This window comes from Pteropus alecto, unplaced genomic scaffold, assembly GCF_000325575.1.
Source record: "Pteropus alecto unplaced genomic scaffold, ASM32557v1 scaffold146, whole genome shotgun sequence".
In the NCBI taxonomy this organism is placed as follows: domain Eukaryota; kingdom Metazoa; phylum Chordata; class Mammalia; order Chiroptera; family Pteropodidae; genus Pteropus; species Pteropus alecto.
In genome coordinates, this window is record NW_006442107.1 from 8,925,749 (window position 1) to 8,931,748 (window position 6,000).

Genomic DNA, 6,000 nt, shown 5'->3' on the forward strand with positions numbered 1-6,000 from the left:
ACAAGGAATAAAATTTGAAAAGTCTTCCTACTACTCCATCCCAGAAGTAACCACTATTAGTTATACGGAGTTTTTGTTTTGTTTTGTAATATGTTGTTTTCAAAGTTTTCTGGTGGTATCTATTAAACTTTTAAATAATTTTGGAAAATGTAGCATGCTAACAATAATTTGTCCTCTGATTTTTCTTACAATAGTATTATTTATTTATTTATTTAGTGTGTGTGTGTGTGTGTGTGTGTGTGTGTGTGTGTGTGTGTGGTCAATGCTGTAACTTTATGTGGGAAGCTAAAACCCCTAGTCTTTGTTGTTATCAATCTCGGAGTGTACTTAGGGGGTCCTCAAATGTGAAAAATGGTAAGCACATAAACATCCATTTATTTGCTCTTTTCTTGACTTTCTTGCTTTAAAAATTCTGTTCATATTTAATACATACAGTTTGCTGCCTAATGAAAATCATCTTCTATATTCTGAGAGTTGATTCGAAAATTTCTCACCCAATAAAAGTATGAACGATATTAGTATTATGAAAATTCTCTAGAGAAACAAGTAGTGAAATGAAGTTCACAGAGAAGGAAATGCAATCTTGTGCCTAAATCCGGATTGCGTGAGGGAGAATTCTCAGGCATCCACTCATAGGCGTTTGCTTTGATTTCTTTGTTCAACTTCTTACTTTGACTGTTCCAACTCAGAGTTATTGTTGTAACAGAGTTATTGCCACTGTTTGTTTGCTAGCATAAATCCTATAGTAATATTTTCAAGTTGAGTATAATACAGAGAGTTCAATATTTAATTCTGTGCATATGTGAAAAATATGTCTGTTTCTTTGTTTTTTACTTTCACACTTGATTAGTAGTTGTGTAATGCAAAGAGTAGTTTTGCAATGCATAGTGCTACAAGTAAATATAATTTGCCTACTCAGAATTTTGAAGGAATTTCTTCATCTTCTTTAATGTTTAAGTGTATGAATCTTGGAAGCAGATGGCATAGGATTAAGGGTAAGCTCTAATTCTTATTTCCTTGGCCACTTTAGATAAGTTGCTTTGCCTTTCTGTATCTCACCTTCCTCATTCATAAAATGAGAATGATTCTAGGACTGTGGTGAGGATGAGTAAAGTATTTAGCTTATTGCCTACCACTTAGTAATATTCAGTAAAGGCTGACTATTCTTGAAGGTTGCCACAACTGCTAATGAGAAGTTGATGTCATTTGGATTTCATACCTTTATACATAATCTGCTTTTATATTTATTTCACATCTATTTCTAGAAGTTTTCATGATTTCTTCTTTTCTTTGGAGAAGTTAGAACTTCACAGAAAGTGTCTAGGTATGATCTTTATCCATCCTCCTGAGCTACAGACAGATCTTTGTTTGAATCTGTCTTTGCTTCAGGGAATTCTGATTCGTATTTCTTTATTTATTTCCTTTACTATCTATTTTCTTTATTTCTGGAAATGATTTCATAGAAATAGATCTGTCCTGAGTCTATTCTGCATTTCTCTTCATGTTCTTAACTATTTCCTATCTCTTTATAGTGTTGCTATAAACACATATCCTTAATTTTTCTTCCCTATTGACAAACTGCCCATTCATTTTTTATTTCGGTAGTTAAATATATTTTGATTTTCAAAAAATCTTTCTTGTTGTCTAGTTGTTGTTTTTTCATAGCAGCCTATTATTTTTCTTGGATGCAATATCTTACTAAATCTCTTTAAGAATGAAAATTAAAATTTAATTCTCAATTTTCTCACCTTTCTCTGGGATTAGATGTTTTGTTGTTTATTCCTCTCAGTTCTTTATTTTTTCTTGTGTCCTTCTACTGTCTGCTGAACTTTGGGAGTGTGTTTATATATGTAGATATTTTACATAATTTCAATCAGGCAAATGCACGTATGTATGTATGTATGTATGTATGTATGTATGTATGTATGTATGTGTATACATATATATACATATATATATATATATATATTTAGAATTTTAAATATGGCCTGTAAGACTATATTGTTAAACAGCAGGCACTGCACCTCTCCATCCCTAAGCCTTTTCCTATGTCTCATACTTGTAGTAATCACTTTCTACTCTTCCATTTCCTCTTGTATATAACTCAGTTTTTCTAAATCTTATGCTCATATTTCTTTATGATCATTTACAGTTCTAAACATTTTTTCTCCAGTGAAAGATGAAAATATAGCACTCACATTATCATCCCAGTACACACTCGCCTCTCCTTATTCTTATATCACAATATTTGGTTAAATTTATACTACAATTTTATAGATGTGCTTCTACTTTGCATTTATACTGCTTGTGGTTTGCTGTTCTTCTTGAGCCTGTAGGTTAACATTATTCTCACTGAAAGAATTGCTCTGTCATACTACTCCAAAAGAAAATAAAATCCTTTTGACCTGAGTTAAGTAGTCAGGGTCTTTGGCTTTGTCTTCACTGTAATAACCATGTGGGAAATAAGCCTGCATATCAGGTTGGCCTGTCCTACCCGGGAAACTAAAAAAAAAGCAGATATATATGAGTGAAAGTTTCAGAGTACTTCTTATCTGCCATTAATTTTCTTTTTAAACATGCAAAGCAACATTTAGGAAGTGCTAAATTTTCATTGCTTATCATACGACTCAGTAAAAATTCCATCAAATAATTTAAAACTAATCTTACTAAAATCAAGTTTATGTGTACTTTGACTGGCTTCCCATTCTGTGCCTCTGTAACATAATCTATCTTTTAATGTGATAAGAAAAGTATACAAACTTAGACTTCTGTTTGGTTAAATATGAATCCACAGAGAATATAGTTAGTTTTCTCAAGTCCTAGAAAAAATTATTGACTCTTTTTTTAAAAAAATTAATTAATTTTAAAATTAAAGTTGACATATAATATTATATTAGTTTCCAATATACAATATAGTGCTTACATACTTGTTGAGTATTTCCACTAGATAACCATATGGTAGCAGTATCATCTGTATTTACCACACTGAGGTCTTTGTGCACTTAAAACTGAGAAAGGAAGGAGTAAGATAAAAGTTCACACTTCTTTTTCACATGAAATCCTTAGGGTATTCAATTACAAATAAAGAAATAAAAGCCTGCTGATATGTCAAAAGGCTCCAAAAATACCTATATACTAGAAAATTTCATGAACATGCTTTTATCTTGACTTCATAGGAGCCTTGCCCATAAATGAACACTCCCTCTTCTTTCTCTGTATTTCTACACTCGACTCTCCCCTAGTTTTGCCTCCCTCCTAGTTTCTACCTTCCTCTCTCATCACACATAATCATTATTTTCTTCCCATCTTAAAATATATATATATATATATATTGGCATTTCTTAAAACTCAGTCCTAGCCAATTTCTGTTTTCACATTGTACTTCTTGAGCCGTCTCACTTATGTCTATGACTTCGATTATCAAAATATGTCTACCACTTCCATTCACTACTTCAGCAAACATTCTAAATGATAAAATACAGCACTGAACATAACAAATATATCCTTTTACAAAATTAAAAAAAAAAGCTTAAAATTTAGGAGAGAGGGCAAATAATAAAACATAAACAAATAAGATATGATCAAATAAAATAAGGTAACGTGGCCTACACCAGGCTGGGCAACTAGGAAAGGACTCACAAGGATTGTGAAATTTTGCCTGAGACATGAGTGATAGTAAAGAGCTATCCAAGCACAAGAAGCACCTAGTGCAAAGGCCCCAAGAAGGAAGCAAACTTGGTGCATTTGAAGAACAGAGTTTAGAGAAAGCTAATTGTGGAGAGAAAAGATGGTAAAAGTGGCAGTTAATTTTGGGGAGATGGTCTGGGACCTGGTCAGTTGGGTTTATAAGCTAAGGAGTTAAGTGTGACAGCTTAGTGTGACAGGGAGTCAAAGGAGTATGTCGAGCAGGGTAATGGCATCTGATTTACGCTGAACAAAATAAAAATAAAACCTGGTTACTCTGTGGAAAATGGAAAGATATGGGGTGAGCTATAAAGCAAGGAGAAATTTTAAGAGGACATCACAGTAGTCTGAGAGAAATCTTATAATGGCTAGAACAAAGATAGAAGTAGGCAGATTTTACTTAGAGGTGGAGTCAAAAGGACTTCATGATGAATTAAATGTTTGGTGTCAACTGTTATTAACCTGAGGGACTGGGTAAATGATGGTGCCATTTACTGAAAAGGAGAATGTTAGGAAAGAAGCTGGTTTCAGTGGGAGGGTCAATAATTGTTTTGAAAATGTTAATTTTAAGATCCAGCTAGAGATGTTCAGTAAAATTGGATATATCAATCTGGATTTCAGAGAGAAAATCTGACCAAAAGTGTAGCTATAAAAGCCATTGTCAGATACAAGGCACTTGATGGAATGATACTTGAGATTACTTGGGGAGAGAGTTTTGATGGAGGAGAGAAATTGGCCCAATACTATTTTTGACATTTAAAGGCTAGAAAGAAGAGTAGATAGCAGCAAAAGAGTCAGAGAAGAAATGACCAGTGATATAAGAAGATAACCAGAGATTGAAGTATCATAAGAGCCAAGTAAGGAACTATTTCAAGAAACACAGAAAGATCTGTTGTGTTTAAGCTGCTGAGCGATCAAGTAAGACAGAGACAGTAAAGGGACTACTGGTTCTGGTTCTGATGCTATTATTATGAGCCCAGACATTCCCTCTGAGTTTCAGGTCTATAAAACGCACCTTCTATTTGACATCCTCTGGATATTATATGGGCATTTTTGGTCCAACTGAATAAATACACTTTTCAGACTAAACCTGTTTTTCCAACCGAGTACCGTTCTGATGAATAACAACACTATTCATTTAGTCACGCAAATCAGAAATCCTGCTGTCATCTGTGACTTTCTTCTCTACGATCTCTCTTATCTCATTGTATCCAATTTTACTTACTAAATATTTCTGTTTGTTCTAATTTTCACCACCAGTCTCAAAAACCAAGCTGCCAACAAATCTCTTATTTTCCCATTGGAAGAGTTATTTAACATTCAGTCTCTTTCCCCTCCATTTCAGCTTAAGTAATCTTCCCAAAGCCTAAATTTGAATTCATCTCCCTTCAACACCCCCTTCCCATCTGCTTTAAAATACCTCGTGGATCTCTTTTTCTTTGCCCTTAGAATGAAAACTCTGAGTAAACGAAGATTAACTCTTGAAATGACTGGTTGAGAAAGTAACTTGTGTTTTGTTCACTGTTGTAGTAGGAGGAACCTCTATTTTTCCTTGTAGGTGGGTAATGAATTTGACTCTAAAGAGATATATAACTGATGATTTTTATGCCTTTTCAGAAGTATGGTCAGTATATTATGGAAAACAGGAGTAGAAGGAGCACCTTTCCACTAGAAGTTGTTAACATAGGAGGCAAGACTCCAAGGAAGAATAGAGATGGAGGGTACGCAGAGGCCAGAGAAAGGGTTTGAGAGCCAGTCAATTGAACACCCAATTCCTATCTTGACACCTGTTCCAGATTTGGCTTGAGAAGGAGAGAGAGTAGCATTACATATGTACTCAGGAGCAGAGGTCCGACTAGAGGACCCAAATGGGCATAAGCCTGAGAGTTACTGAATAGGACATTCTGGACCATGGTTTAAGTAAGATCATGACAAAGCCTATGCTTGAGACATTGTCCGAGATCACTGTGTATCATATGGGGACACATCCCAGGAATACTTCCGTACTTGCGTATGCTGGGGGAAGCCCAAACATTCAGGAAGGCTCTCAGATACCACTTCCTCAATCTGAACAAGGGCTCCTCAAGCAAAAACACAGTGGAATGGACACAATTCTTAAACTGAAATTCTTATCAAAGTCTTTCAAGACTCTTGCCTATGTCACCAGCTTCATCTTAATACCACTGGCTCTTCTGCTGTCTTCTCACAAGCTACTCCAGTTTCTTTCAGTTCTTTAAACTTGTCATGTTATTTCCCGTCTGGGGCCTTTAGTCATACTGTTCCCACTGTGTAGAAAACTCTCCTTCTCTCAAGATG